Below are 16,850 nucleotides of genomic sequence, written 5' to 3'. Positions count from 1 at the left end.
TAAAGCAAAATAAGCTACTAACATTTCCTGCTTTTCCAAACTGATTCATGTATCCAGCAGGAAAGTGTAAACTGACTTTCTCCCAACAATCCTGGGCACCTGGACTGCACACACTACATTGCATGTTAGACATCTGTCTTGAAAGTTGTTGTTTAGTGATTCTCTTTTATTCCCTGTGCTCCCTCTGCACTTCTCTGTCTCTCCTTCCTAAAAAAATTTTACTAGAAATTTAAAATAAGCACAAAACTATCACAATTCTCCCATTTTATAAACAGCTATATTTAACTTTTCCTAGCTTGTCTTGTGGCCCCATCCCCTTTTGGGTCACCTTGCAATGGGTGAGACTGCTTTGTCAGGAGAGATGGGAAGTAGACTGTTAGGTCTGTGCATCTCTCCTTGGCCCTGTAGGCTCTCTGACTTTCTTCCCAAGTTGACATATCTAGTCTAGACGATATCTACAATGAAGGGAGTGCATGTCTGTCCCTGGAAAGCTCTGTCTGAAGTCGATATATAGGAATTAAGAGCATGTCATACATTTAGCTCCAGAGGCCACCAGGTAAAAGCAGATTCTTTATTTCATTCATTTGTTGTTCCTTTTCCTCCATTTCCTACTACACAAATATTTGTTAATTTATAAGGGCATCATTTACCCATATTTTTATTTTGAATGTCACATTAGTAAACTGAAAACCTTTTTTGGTAGCTTGATAAAGTAGAAGATTCAAACAAATTCTATTTCAGAATCACAAATTCGACCTCATTGTTCAGGAAATTTCCAAGCTGTTCTCTCTGGACAGTCTAACTGCTTAATTTCAATAACAGTATCTTTGTAGAAGGGCTTTTGTGTGCTTTCAGAGCAGTTTTTGTTGCCTCTTCGATTTCAGTTACACAGTTTGTCTGCTGAATTTCTCCCTCTCTGATCTGTAGAACTCAGCATTGTCAAAGAGACAGATGTTGGCAGAGGGTTTGAGGATAGTGTATAATATCTGGACTGTGGTTGGCCTGACTTGCCCTGTAAGGAGGGAAGGGGAGAGGGTGGATAGAGTTCTTTGCTTTCCGTGAGTTGGGGTGGGGGTGGGTCTTAATGTGCAGTGCTGCTGATGCAGAACTCAGCGTCCGTGATGTAGGACGTGAGGGGGTGGAAGCACGTGCCAAACAGTGAAATAAATTACCATATAGATCATGTTCTGGTGGGTAAGATAGAAGTGATGTGTGTAATGAATCAAAGCTGGAAGTAGTTCTGGTGTGTGGTGATAGTGAGGGAGACAGAGTTCTCCGTAGCTCAGGCTCAGCTTCAGAGGGCTGTGCGTGAAGAATATGTGAGTAAGCAGAAACCACTCACTGGAATGTGACAGGGGAGGACATTTGTGAGGGCACAGGAGACCTTTCGTTATTGTAGTGGGGATCTGTTATTTTGCCAGCCCAGCACTCTGATTTTCCAGTGGGTGACATTTCCTTCCCTGCCGCACGCAGCCTTGCGTGCACTCAGTTACAGCCTTCTTCTCCCCTGCTAGGCCACGGACACATGACCCAGGCTGGCCCACGGTCTCCCTTGCTTTCTGAGCCAGACTCTTGAGTGGAACAGTGTAATGATGGAAATAGTCTGCAGCTGATCCATCCTGACAGCAGAGCCTTGGTGATGTGGCCTTTTTGTTTCTGCTCCCAGAGTTACACTGGGCACTTGCTTTCTTTGAGACTGAGCTGTTCTGGTTCCTTTGATTATGGAAGCTATCCCATATACCTAGAAGACATTCCATTTGTGCTCAACTTAGCCAGGGTCAATTTCTTTTGTTTGTAGATGAACTATTCAAGCTGTTGAAATTTTCAGAGTATCTGGGGCGTCAGCTTTTTAGTGTTGTGTCATGCCAGCATGTAGGCTGCTTGCTCAAAGGTTGTCTGAATGAATATCATGTAGTCAGACTGGAAAAGATATGTGGGAAAATAAAGTTAGAGTTATGGTTAGACTTAGGGTATTGTTCAAAGGATTTCCATAAACAAAAGGAAGATATGGCTTCCCACGGATGAGGTCACAGGGGCCTTTCTAAGGTGGGTTATGGAACAATTTGTAAACCCCTAAGTCCTACTTGCTCATCTTTTAAAAGAGAGTGATAATCACTCCTTCTCAGTAGAAGTAAAAATTAAGTCAGATGTCATCGGTAAATGTTTGGTACAGGGTTTGGTACATTGAAGGTGCTTAATTGATGTTTGGTACTGTTCTTTCCTCTCCTTGATTTTTCTCTCTGTGTGTCCCTTCAAGGATTCTAATCAGGCTGGATGATTAAACAACAGCAATATTCAAACAATATTGAAATGAGATAGATTTTGTTTCAGGCTACTTCAGTAGGGCTTCTTTCCACAATGGATAATGATGTGGAATGTCTAGATGTATGTATGTATGTATGTATGTCATCTTTTGGAAACTTCTTATTGGCATGGAATATTTTGTTGGCAACAGTCACAAGGAAAGTCTTAAGAAACTTGATGTTGTAAAGAGGAAGGAAGCTTAACATGTTATACAAATTTCATGGCCCAGACCTGACTGGAAAGTGGGTACAAATTATGTCCTATCAACATGATTATCCAGTAGCTGTGTCTCTTCCAGGGCCCGGCGAGATGCCTGCCTTGGGCCTGCCACTTTGTTGCATCAGGGGGACTCTGGCACTGTTGTGTTGCTCTTTGCGGTCATGATTCCATCTTTGATCTGCTCTGTTGGGTCCCCTCCCTCTGCCCAACACCCATCCCATTCTCAACTCTTGTTTTACTTGGTCCTTATGCTCCACAACAATCCTGATTGTCGCCTGAGTCAATCTTTTTGTTTTTGAATGCTTTTCCCTCTCTTGGAGGCTCAAGACTCGTCCATTAGGCTGGACTAAGGATGGGAGTATGGGTGGACAGAGGCCATGCCATTGACTGCATTATTCTCATGGTGTCATGTTCATGGGACCTTTGCTTAGTTTCTTCATCCTGTATATATATATGTGAGTGCCTATATACATACATATATATACACACAAACATACAAACCTATGTACACAATTACATAAACTTAACAAGCAGAAACTTAAGAGGATGGTATCATCTAACTCCATATTCACTTTCTCGACAAACCCAGTCTCAAACTTGGACCAATTAGGATAATATGCTACATCTCTAAGAGAAAACTAAATCAGGGATACTGTTTCAATGACTGAACATTTTTGCTTTCAACCATGATTAGATTGAAATTCTGTACTATGACCAAAGAGGACTATTTTAACTATTAAACACAATCCTTATAAAGAGTAAAATAAGTATTAGTAGCACATTTTCTCATATTTTGCAGAGAGGTTATGTTAATGATGAGCAACTCATAATCTTCAGCTACTAAGAAGAGAACATTGTTAGCAAAAGAAACGGCATTCTTTAAAGTGAAGAAATTACAGTTTCTTTGGCTAACTTCTGTCTGATATAATTCATGTAATTTGATACTTAGATAATTTTTAAAAATTAGGAATCAATTGTTTGCTGTATTGAGATGAATTTTTACTTGTAAATTTTAGCATTTCACTTTTTTCATTTGTTAATTTAAGGCAAACATCGTATCCTTGCTAAATCTCAGAAAAACAAATTGAGTTCAGGGAAGTGCAGTTTATCGGTAGTGTATGAAATTATTGTCAAGTCATTAAAATTTTTCCAGGAAGCAAATTATGCTGGCTGGGAAGATTTTTTTTTCCTTTGAGATTAAGTTTTGGCAAATCAAGTTTGTCATTTTGCATTTCAGTATGCCTTGTTTCCCTTCTCTGTTCATTGAGTTTAGATTCTGAAACTGAATTTTTAAAAATCTGTCATCTACTTGTTCAGTTACAAGTTCTTGCAGTTCCTACAGTGCCCTCCTTTTCTTCTTGTTACGAGATCACAGCTAATGTGAGGCACAGATACTTTTCAAAGCAAAAAACAGAAAACAGCCTTTGGGTACTGCATCCTACTGTGCTGAAGAGAGCAGGGCTTTCGAAATCCAACAGTGGTGAGTCCAGATTCTGGATTTGCCACTTGCGTACAGTATGACTCCCTAGTACCTACCTCGTTTCCTTAAGCTGTGAAATGACAAAAAGTCTACCTACCTCAAGGGAAAAATTTTGATTTTGGAAAAATTAAAAAGAAGTCTTGGCTCATCATCCCCTCTAATATGGGAAAAAATATAATCACTTACTCTGTTTTCATCTTAGAGGCACACTTACTCTTCCATGCCAGCCAACTGCCATTTGGAAAAAGATTTTTTCCTCTTATCAGAAGAGCTATTGAGCATTCAAAGCTGAGGCACTTGGTCCTTTACAAAAGGAGCAGTTCTAATAGTCAGGAGATGGGGCATAAATGCTCCGTATTTTCATGAATTGAACAATTGGGCAGTTTATGGATGTTCTTAAGGAGCTCAATTCTGAACTCAGGATTTGATGGTTAAAATTTGGACATTACTTTTTTAAGCATTTGATCTGTTGTTGAATACATGCAGCTGGTTACCCTATAGATCTGCTGTGTGCACTTTAAATTATTGGAAGTACATTAACTGTATGTGATTGAGTGTCTCCAATGCATATGTGTCTATGTTTTGAAGGCAATATTTAGTATTTTTCTTTGTCCCAAAAAGAACACTGTCACATTTCATGTGGTGAAAATAAAAGAGCTTAGAAGCTTTATTCCTAAGCATGCACATTGCAAATTTATTTAAAATCAGATGATTTTTAAGAATTAATGTCCAATTATGAAGAACAGAATTCTGTACTTTTATGGCAGAATATTAGGTTTTAAAAAATGTGTATATTGTGAGAACAAATACAAATTAAAAATAAGAAAACTTAATTTTCCCTATTGAAAATATATGATTTTCCTCTCTTCCTTTTTTTGGAACATTTACTTTAGAATATTTGTAATTACAATTATTGTATGATACATATTTAAATCCTTTGAAAAGTAGCTAGTCGTCCTGTCAGTTTTATGACCCAGACCTGTCATTCTCAAGGACCTGGGAGCCATCTCTTTGAAATGCAATCATTAAGGGAGCTCCCAACCCTGTCTCCCACTTTCTGTGAGAGGGTGGGAGCCTAACCTTGTAGGTATCTTCAAGTTGTGAAAGTACCTCCTCTCATAAAAATAGGAGAAGTTTGTTTTTCCTTTGGATAAAGCCTATTAGCCAACACACATGATCACCTCAAGTACCAGGTAAAGTTAGGATGAACTATGTGTGACAAATGGTGCTCGCTAGCTCTCTCACTTAAAGATTAGTTACTGTTTATCTTGAAAACATGTATGTAATGGGTTGTATCTGCTTGGGCCTATGAACGGGTGACATTTCTTTCTATCTTTGCAATCCCTTAGCAATTGCTTTTGACACACATCACATTTTGATTTAATGCTTATTCAATAACAAAAGTGTGGTCTTCTATCTTTTTGGAGAGGATTTCTGGGTTGGAAAAATATTTTATTTTTAATTATATTTAATTATATTTCCCCAACATATGTCAAAGTTTTATTATTGTAGAAAATACATATTAAATGTAAATGTGAAGATAAAAATCCACACAAAATTACATGTAAATGTATTTTTCAATATATAGAACATATATTTTAAATTTATATAAAAAGACCTCAAAGATGTATATTTTATAAAGGTAGTATTATGGGTAATTTTAATTTTAATTTCTGTTTCCAATATTTCTCTATAATTGCATGTAACACTTCTAAGGCTAGGAAATAAATTATTTTTTTAAAGGGGTTGGGGTCTTTAAGTGATATACTAGAACTCAAGCGTAATCATCAAATTAGAATAAATTACAAGTCTTATTTTGTTCCTTTCAAACATCATGCATGTTTCATGAAGTTACTATTCATGAGTTACGAAGGATGCCTTGTCTTTAGAGTTGAGGTAAAGAAGTCATGGGTGGGATGTGTCAGTAAGCCATAGACTAATCGTCTCATCTAATGCTCTAGCAGGTAGAAGACACATCTTCCATACACTTTGGGAAAGGAGAACAGAAGACAAAAGGTATAAAGCAGTAAAAATGTCTTTCAGCTGTTAGGTGTCATTTTACCTTAACCCCATGTTTAGCTAGAGACCACATCTAAATTTAAAATGTTGGATGATTAAATATAAGGGAGTGATATGACATTGCCAATGACAGCAATGAGTTAAAGGCAGAAAAAAGAACATGGATTCTGGCACAAGAGAAAATCCAGTAGCAATTCTCCACAGGCAGCAAATAATTTGTTTGAGTGCATAATTAATAGATTTGTCAGAAAGTACTTAGATTGTGAAATATCGTGCATAGCCCTCTTTCCAGATGAATTAAGATGAATGGGTCTTCCAGCAGCGTATGAAACCTCATTGCTCAGCGGCTAGAGAATTGCTGTATCTAGAGTTGTTTGAGTCTCTGCCTCTTTGCGCTCTTCTTTTTCTTTTCCTGGCTGCAGGGGGAAAAATGAATAGAATGCTTCTAATTCCGATATTGAATGGTGTCCTTTACCTAAAGGGCATCCAAGCAGACAAAATTAAATCAGGTGCTCAATGGGGATACTTTCCACTAAGCAGGAATTTAAAATAAGGAAATGTATTAACGTGTTGAAAAATGGTTGAATTAAGCTGATCTGTGGATCAGAGGTATGACTTTTCAGCAACAAGCCACAGAGGTATTTCATGTGCAATTGCCTGCACATTGAGAGGTGACACATGCCTTCTTTACCCTTGGAAATATCCATTTAACACATACCTGGGGGACTCTGAGATAAATTGGCTGGTTTAAAACAGTAGGATGAGAATCCAGATTCCATTTCTTTTAAGAATCCAATTGATCTGAAGGAATTACCTATCAACGATTTCTACCTGAAAATTCTTCCTACAGATGAGGATCACAGGCCTTAATGAGTGGAGGAAAAGGAATGTTAGCCCTGGGCAGTACCCTCCATTATTTTGGGTGCTGAGAACAGTTAAGATAAGAGTAAATAAGATTATTTCATTTTCTAAAGTTTTTTTATGCTAAAAATTATGCCATGTTTTCAAGAAAATGGGTGGTGCTTTTAATTTTGATTTTTGTTCTGTTTCATTTTTGTTTTTCATTAAATGGAGAGATGAGTTAGAGATAAGGCTCAGCATCTCTCCAGGGCCTGATGCTCTAGTCCTTTCTTGAGAGCAGGTATTTAGCCGAGCCAAGGAGGTCAAGGCTACTTCTGATCTCAAGGGGAAGGGATTGCAATACTGATGGTCATTAGTGGCTTGTAAAGATTTTCCAGGGCAAACAACTGTGAATGACACTAGTAAGCACTTAATAAATTATCGCTATTATTTTATCTTCACGTTGAAAGTATTGGCCTTACACCAGCTAAGCCAAAGCAGTGTAGCTTAACCAGGGTTGGCCAACATTTATCAAGCTTTAGTCATTCACTCAACATCTATTGAGGGCTTATTTCATGGTTTTTAAAAATGATACTCCAAGACAGCTGAATCCAAATCCTTTGAGGTATTTGTTTAAAATATCTGTTTTTATTTCCAGCCCCTAAATCACTGCACTAGATTCTGTGGGTGATCGGCCTGAGAATCAGCTTTTACCAAGTTTGTCTTGGAGTACTTACACATACTAAAATCTTAGAATCTTTGGTTCTAGGCTGGATGCAATATTTTATTCCTTTTGCTATTATTAAGATGCTGCATTGGAACATGAACCAGGGGATCTCTGAGGAAAGGAGAGGGATTATAAGGTGTTTTTAGGATTTAGAGAGGCCTTTTAAATTATGTATAGTTCTCTGCTTTAATTGTTATTTATTTACTCATTCTTTCCTATTTCAACAAGTATTTATTGAGAACCTGTTCTATATCAGATACATACTAAGTTCTGGGGATATGAGGGAAATATAGCACAATGTTCCTTCCACCCTTGCTCTGAATCCATCCAATACAAGTTGTATAAGGCTCAGAAAGTAGGTTTTTACTTTACTTTTAATTTCTTCAATTTTTTTCTTTTCATTTTGGTAGCCTCAGAGTCTCAAAGGTTGGAGGTTTGAGAATTTACAGGGAAGAGGAGAATAAATTATATACTGTTATCAGAAAACCCAATAAATGAAACTTAATTGTGAGAAAATTTATTTTAGATCAGAAATATCTCAATAACTTTGGTTTTAAGATTAAGTTGGTATTAAAATTAAAAATGAGTATCTGTGATATTATGAGATCTATTCAGTTTGTGGAAAAATACAGAAACTTCATGTAAATATCACTATTTTCTGTTTTCTCATATTTGCTCATTAGAATCAGATGAAACTCTGGATTTATTCAAATAATGATGCTGAAATCCTAAAAGTCTAGTCAGATAAATTACCTCGACACAAGAGTTTCTGATAGATGAAATGAAAATATTCTGGAAATAGAAGAAGTGTGGGCATTAGATGACCTTTTAAAGTCACTTTGGGAGAAAAATTAAATAGCAAATGAATTCTAACTCTTATCTCTCTCAATATATCACAGCAAACTATATGGAAATATATTCCCATGGTAAGCTAGGAGGAATGGCTTAATGATTTAAAACATCAGGTTGGCAATGATTAGAAAGCATGGAACAGTGGTTTTGCATCGCAAAACACTTAGGTTAATCTTCCCTCCTTCCAAAACATGTCAATAGAATATCTAATTCAGGCTGTGGCTGTGTGTGCGTCTGTGTGTGTATGTGTGTGTGTGTGTGTGTATTATAAATGAAGTGATACCTTGAAAGATCAAAACCTAAGGATTTTTAGAAAAATAAGAGTTTCACAGCACTATTTTCTTCTAGGAACAATTGGTTTTATAGTCATCTTTTATGATTTCTGTAAAGCACTTGACAAAACTAGGAAAATTCATTGTTTATTTCTCTTCCATTCCAGGAAAGCAAGCTCAGATTATTCTGCCTAATGTTACAGTGTCCATCTTTAATTAACCCCAAGGAATCATGAGAATATATGAAGAGTCTAAAGGGTTTGTCTACTGCCTAAGCCCACTGCACATAGTAAAATCATGTTTTTTAAGTCTAGGGAAAGAGATGCTGAGGGTGACAGTTCTTCTTAAAAATATCAAGGTTTTGAAAGACCTTGAAAAAAATCAATAATCATCCAGTGGTATATTAAAAGCCTATGGAGCAAATGTAATTTTTGGATATAGCTATCACAAAAAAAAGTCCTAAAAATAGAACTAATTTAGGTGTAAATTGTGTCAAGTAAGCACGACTGGGTGTGAGAGAAGATATGGATGCACAGCTATGCTTTCTACTGATCAGAAATCCATTTTCTCTTTTGATAAGTTGGGTGTTTTACTCAGTATAAAAATCCTATCATTTAAAAAAAAAAGAATTATCAATTTAAGAGCCTAGTATCATGAGGAACACTTATAAAAGTCCTCCTTCTCTACAGGCAAACAAGTATTCACCAAAACCAGGCAGGAGACAGTAATCTGATTTTAGCAAAGCAAGCTGCCTAAATTATATAGTCCAAGCAATCTTTAGAAATATAGAGGAAAATATAGTGCCCTCCATTTGACCATTTGCATTTTTTGGAGAAGTTTTAATTCCTCAGAAACCTAAAGTGCAGTGACAAAAAAGAACTCTTTCTGTCCCATTGATTCTGATTATAATTAATCTTAGCATCTTTGTCAGCAGTGAGCAAAGTAAAGGCAGGCTTCATAATGGGATTGAAAGGAATCTGAAATATACCTTTCTTAACTTTCAAAAAAAATGATACCTTCTGGCGATTTCACCTTCAGGGTGATAGCAGCTTAGTTTCAGAAGAAATCTTCAGAGGAGAGCTCTAGATATGCTTTCTTTTTAAATAAAGTGAATTTTGTTTTACTCATTAAAGTAAAGCATTCTCATTAAAGAAAAATTAGAAAAGTTAGATGTAAAAAGTATAAAATACAAGTCTTTTTCTTTCATCTAGAAAAGATCACTAATCACATTCTGGTATACTTTCTTCACAAAGAAAATCTTTCATATATTTTTAATACAAATCTTTAAAATTCTGGATTATTTCAAATGCACAAAAGATTATACATAATACAGACTTATCAAACATGAAGTTTGCCATAATTGCTTCACATACTTTTTTTTAAATTCAAGTTTTCAGGGTTTCAATTTTCAAAGTAATTGAAGTCTGAACTGCACGCCATGTCATTGCTGTTCCTCTCTTCTGAGATATAGCCACTACCTTGAGATTTATAAGTATAATTTTATCACAGACACCTGCATCCATGAGCAAACAATGTTGAGTTCTGATTGGCATGTTTTTACACTTCATCTAAGTGTATCGTGAATGAGTATCTGTATCTTCTTTTTTCACTCAACATTGTTTTCCATATTCATCTGTTTAATCAGGTTAAGGCAATTCATTCATTTAAATTATTTTAAAGTATTGAACTGTATAAATATACATTTATCCATTCCCCTATTGATGAATACTTAGGTTGTTTCTTTTACTTTTTTTTTATTCTGAAGAATGGTTTAGTGGACATCATTATGCGAATGTGCACCCACTGGCAATTTTCAACTTGATTCCATAATGCCAAATTGTTTTCAATGGCAGTTATAAAATATGTACTTCTTTCTGCTATGAAGATCATGGTGTGGTTCTCTATATCCTCATCAGCAAGTGGTATTTTCAGTTTTCTTTATTTACTTTTTACTATATGCAATGATATGGTACTTCATTGTTGTTTTAATTTATATCCCTCAATTAGTGAGGTTAAATAGCTCTTCATGTAGTGACTATTTAATTTTCTCTTTTATTGCCTTTCCATATTTGTGCAAGTTTTTTCTAGAGTATTTTTTGACTTTTATGTTTTCAATGTATATATAAACCAGTTAATTTAGATACTTTAATTCCTTATAAGTATTACTTCCCCGTCCACCCTTGATATATTAAACTTGACAGATGGTGTCTTTTTGGAACATTAAAAACAGAAAAGTCACATTTAAAAATTTTAACTATGGTTTTATGGTTTGCACTTTTTATGTCTTCTTTAAGAACTCCATCTCTGTCCCATTTTCATAAATACTTTCTCCAATATTTTCTCCCAAGAGTTCAAAAGGTTTACTTCTTCTTTTCACTAACTGATTAATACATTTTGAATTTATGGTTTTGTTTGGTGTGAAATAGAGATACATATATATTTTTAAGAACATTATGTTTACTAGGCTCCCCCCTTCACCAAGTCCCCCCCAAATATGCCTTCACAATCACTGTCCATCAGCGTAGTAAGATGCTGTAAAATCACTACTTGTCTTCTCTGTGTTGCACAGGCCTCCCCATGCCCCCCACACACTATACATACTAATCATAATGCCCTCTTTCTTTTTCCCCACCCTTATCCCTCCCTTCCCACCCATCCTCCCCAGTCCCTTTCCCTTTGGTAACTGTTAGTACATTCTTGGGTTCTGTGCTGCTGCTGCTGTTTTGTTCCTTCAGTTTTCCTTTGTTCTTATACTCCACAGATGAGTGAAATCATTTGGTACTTGTCTTTCTCCACCTGGCTTATTTCACTGAGCATAATACCCTCTAGCTCCATCCATGTTGTTGCGAATGGTAGGATCTGTTTTTTTCTTATGGCTGAGTAATATTCCATTGTGTATATGTACCACATCTTCTTTATCCATTCATCTACTCATGGACATTTAGGTTGCTTCCATTTCTTGGCTATTGTAAATAGTGCTGCGATAAACATAGCGGTGCATCTGTCTTTTTCAAACTGGGCTGCTGCATTCTTAGGGTAAATTCCTAGAAGTGGAATTCCTGAGTCAAATGGTATTTCTATTTTGAGCATTCTGAGAAACCTCCATACTGTTTTCTACAATGGTTGAACTAATTTACATTCCCACCAGCAGTGTAGGAGGGTTTCCCTTTCTCCACAACCTCACCAACATTTGTTGTTGTTTGTCTTTTCGATGTTGGCGATCCTTACTGGTATGAGGTGATATCTCATTGTGGTTTTAATTTGCATTTCTCTTATGATTAGCGATGTGGAGCATCTTTTCATGTGTCTGTTGGCCATCTGAATTTCTTCTTTAGACAACTGTCTATTCAGCTCCTCTGCCCATTTTTTAATTGGATTATTTGCTTTTTGTTTGTTGAGGTGTGTGAGCTCTTTATATATTTTGGATGTCAACCCTTTATCGGATCTGTCATTTATGAACATATTCTCCCATACTGTAGGATACCTTTTTGTTCTATTGATGGTGTCCTTTGCTGTACAAAAGCTTTTTAGCTTGATATAGTCCATTTGTTCATTTTTGCCTTTGTTTCCCTTGCCCAGGGAGATATGTTTATGAAGAAGTCACTCATGTTTATGTCCATGAGATTTATGCCTATGTTTTTTCTAAGGGTTTTATGGTTTCATGAATTACATTTGGGTCTTTGATCCATTTTGAATTTACTTTTGTATATGGGGTTAGACAGTGATCCAGTTTCATTCTCTTACATGTAGCTGTCCAGTTTTGCCAGCACCATCTGTTGAAGAGACTGTCATTTCCCCATTGTATGTCCATGGCTCCTTTATCATATATTAATTGACCATATATGTTTGGGTTAATGTCTGGAGTCTCTATTCTGTTCCACTGGTCTGTGGCTCTGTTTTTGTGCCAGTACCAAACTGTCTTGATTACTGTAGCTTTGTAGTAGAGCTCGAAGTTGGGGAGCGAGATCCCCCCACTTTATTCTTCCTTCTCAGGACTGCTTTGGCTATTCAGGGTCTTTGGCGGTTCCACATGAATTTTTGAACTATTTGTTCCAGTTCATTGAAGAATGCTGTTGGTCATTAGATAGGGATTGCATCGAATCTGTATATTGCTTTGGGTAGGATGGCCATTTTGATGATATTAATTCTTCCTAGCCAGGAGCATGGGATGAGTTTCCATTTGTTAGTGACCTCTTTAATTTCTCTTAAGACTGTCTTGTAGTTTTCAGGGTATAGGTCTTTCACTTCCTTGGTTAGGTTTATTCCTAGGTTTTTATTCTTTTTGATGCAGTTGTGAATGGAATTGTTTTCCTGATTTCTCTTTCTATTAGAAATCTGTGTGTTAATTTTGTATCCTGCAACTTTGCTGTATTCTGATACGAGTTCTAGTAGTTTTGGAGTGGAGTCTTTAAGGTTTTTTATGTACAATATCATGTCATCTGCAAATAGTGACAGTTTGACTTCTTCTTAACCAATCTGGATTCTTTGTATTTCTTTGTTTTGTCTGATTGCTGTGGCTAGGACCTCCAGTACTATGTTGAATAACAGTGGGGAGAGTGGGCATCCCTGTCTTGTTCCTGATTGCAGAGGAAAATCTTTCAGCCTCTCCCTATTCAGTATGATGTTAGCTGCGGGTTTATCATATATGGCCTTTAATATGTTGAGGTACTTGCCCTCTATGACCATTTTGTTGAGAGTTTTTATCATGAATGGATGTTGAATTTTGTTGAATGCTTTTTCAGCATGTATGGAGATGATCATGTGGTTTTTGTCCTTCTTTTTGTTTATGTGGTGGATGATGTTGATGGATTTTCGAATGTTATAGCATCCTTGCATCCCTGGGATGAATCCCACTTGGTCATGGTGTATGATCCTTTTGATGTATTTTTGAATTCTGTTTGCTAACATTTTGTTGAGTATTTTTGCAGTTATGTTCATCAGGGATATTGGTCTGTAGTTTTCTTTTTTAGGGGCATCTTTGCCTTGTTTTGGTATTAGGGTGATGTTGGCTTCATAGAATGAGTTTGGGAGTATTCCCTCCTCTTCTATTTTTTGGAAAACTTTAAGGAGAATGGGTATTATGTCTTCTCTGTATGTCTGATAAAATTCCGAGGTAAATCCTTCTGGCCCAGGGGTTTTGTTCTTGGGTAGTTTTCTGATTACTGATTCAATTTTGTTGCTGGTAATTGATCTGTTTAGATTTTTTGTTTCATTCTGGGTCAGTCTTGGAAGGTTGTATTTTTCTAGGAAGTTGTCCATTTCTCCTAGGTTTTCCAGCTTCTTTGCATATAGGTTTTCATAGTAGTCTCTAATAATTCTTTGTATTTCTGTTGGGTCCATCGTGATGTTTCCTTTCTCATTTCTGATTCTGTTGATGTGTGTTGACTCTCTTTTTCTCTTAATAAGTCTGGCTAGAGGCTTATCTATTTTGTTTATTTTCTCAAAGAACCAGCTCTTGGTTTCATTAATTTTTTCTATTGTTTTATTCTTCTCAATTTTCTTCATTTCTTCTCTGATCTTTAATATGTCCCTCCGTCTGCTGACCTTAGGCCTCATTTGTTCTTCTTTTTCTAATTTCGATAATTGTGACATTAGACCATTCATTTGGGATTGTACTTCCTTCTTTAAATATGCCTGGGTTTCTATATACTTTCCTCTTAAGACTGCTTTTGCTACATCCCACAGAATTGGGGCTTTGTGTTGTTGTTGTCATTTGTTTCCATATATTGCTGGATCTCCATTTTGATTTGGTCATTGATCCATTGATTATTTAGGAGCATGTTGTTAAGCCTCCATGTGTTTGTGAGCCTTTTTGCTTTCTTTGTACAATTTATTTCTAGTTTTATACCTTTGTGGTCTGAAAAGTTGGTTGGTAGGATTTCAATCTTTTGGAATTTACTGAGGCCCTTTTTGTGGCCTAGTATGTGTTCTATTCTGAAGAATGTTCCATGTGCACTTAAGAGGAATGTGTATCCTGTTGCTTTTGGATGTAGAGTTCTATAGATGTCTATTAGGTCCATCTGTTCTAGTGTGTTGTTCAGTGCCTCTGTGTCCTTACTTATTTTCTGTCTGGTGGATCTGTCCTTTGGAGCAAGTGGTGTGTTAAAGTCTACTAAAATGAATGCATTGCTTTCTATTTCCTCCTTTAATTCTGTTAGTATTTGTTTCACATATATTGGTGCTCCTGTATTGGGTGCATATATGTTTATAATGGTTATATCCTCTTGTTGGACTGAGCCCTTTATCATTATGTAACGTCCTTCTTTATCTCTTGTTACTTTCTCTATTTTGAAGTCTATTTTTTCTGATACTAGTACTGCAACACCTGCTTTTTTTCTCTCTGTTGTTTGCATGAAATATCTTTTTCCATCCCTTGACTGTTAATCTGTGCATGTCTTTGGGTTTGAGGTGAGTCTCTTGTAAGCAGCATAGAGATGGGTCTTGCTTTTTTATCCATTCTATTACTCTGTGTCTTTTGATTGGTGGATTCAGTCCATTTACATTTAGGGTGACTATTGAAAGATATGTATTTATTGCCATTGCAGGCTTTAAATTCGTGGTTCCAAAGGTTCAAGGTTAGCTTCTTTACTACCTTTCTGTCTAACTTGCTTATTGAGCTATTAGACACAGTCTGATGATTATTTCTCTCCCTTCTTATTCCTCCTCCTCCATTCTTCATATGTTGGGTGTTTTGTTCTGTGCTCTTTTTTAGGAGTGCTCCCATCTAGAGCAGTCCCTTTAAGATACCCTGTAGAGGTGGTTTGTGGGAGGCAAATTCCCTCAACTTTTGCTTGTCTGGGAATTGTTTAATCCCTCCTTCATATTTAAATGATAATCGTGCTGGATACAGTATCCTTTGTTCAAGGCCCTTCTGTTTCATTGTATTAAATATATCATGCCATTCTCTTCTGGCCTGTAAGGTTTCTGTTGAGAAGTCTGATGATACCCTGATGGGTTTTCCTTTGTTGGTGACCTTTTTACTCTCTCTGGCTGCCTTTAATACTCTGTCCCTGTCCTTGATCTTTGCTATTTTAATTATTATGTGTCTTGGTGTTGTCCTCTTTGGGTCCCTTCTGTTGGGAGTTCTGTGTTCTTCTGTATTCTGAACAACTATTTCCTCCCCCAGTTTGGGGAAGTTCTCAGCAATTATTTCTTCAAAGACACTTTGTATCCCTTTTTCTCTCTCTTCTTCTTCTGGTACCCCTATAATGCAGATATTGTTCCATTTGGATTGGTCACAGAGTTCTCTTAATATTGTTTCATTCCTGGAGATCCTTTTATCTCACTCTGCATCAGCTTGTATGTGCTCCTGTTCTCTGGTTTCTATTTCATCAATGGCTTCTTGCATCTTATCCATTCTGCTTTTAAATCCTTCCAGAGTTTGTTTCACTTCTGTAATCTCCCTCCAGACTTTATCCCTTAGCTCTTGCATATTTCTCTGCATATTTCTCAACATGTTTATGATTTTTATTTTGAGTTCTTTTTCAGGGAGACTGGTTAGGTCTGTTTCTGCAGATCCTCTCTCAGGTTTGTCTGAACTATCTTGTACTGAACTAAATTTTTTTGCCTTTTCATGGTGATAGCGGTGGCTGTAGGCAGGTTGCAGGTGTGTCAGGTGGGAGAAGAAAGTCCTTTCCTGCTTGCTGGATGCCCTGCCCTTCTCCGCTGCCTGTGTCGGTTACCTGCACTCCTGGAGCAGCCACCAGGTTAGTCCCCTAAGCTGCTGTGGGCGGGGTCTCCGTCAGTGCAGCACTGAGCCCTTCAGGGAGTGGCAGCCATGCCAGGTGCACTCTTCTGTGATAGCGGCGCCCCTGTGGAGCAGCTGTGTGGCAGCAGCGGCCTTTGGGTCTGGCCCGGGAAGCTGTGTGTTAGGCTGGGATTCTGTTCGGCTGCTGGGAGTGCGCCTGCTCTCTCTGGCTACACTGCAGGCGCGTGCGGGGCTCTCCCACACGTGCCTCTACCGGGCTCCTCTGGCTCCACTGCCGCCGGTGTGTGTGAGCCGCACCCGGGCTGTTCGTTCTCTGCCACTGCAGGCTCACACAAACCTCTCCTGGTCCCCTCTGGCACCACTGGTGCACACAATCTGCTCCCGGTCAGTTCTGGCGCTGCCGCCCCTGGCATGTGCTGCCACTCTCCC

The sequence above is a fragment of the Manis pentadactyla genome, chromosome 3 (genome assembly GCF_030020395.1).
Source record: "Manis pentadactyla isolate mManPen7 chromosome 3, mManPen7.hap1, whole genome shotgun sequence".
NCBI lineage: Eukaryota > Metazoa > Chordata > Mammalia > Pholidota > Manidae > Manis > Manis pentadactyla.
The sequence above is the reverse complement of the archived record's forward strand: the minus strand, read 5'-3'. Positions refer to the sequence as shown.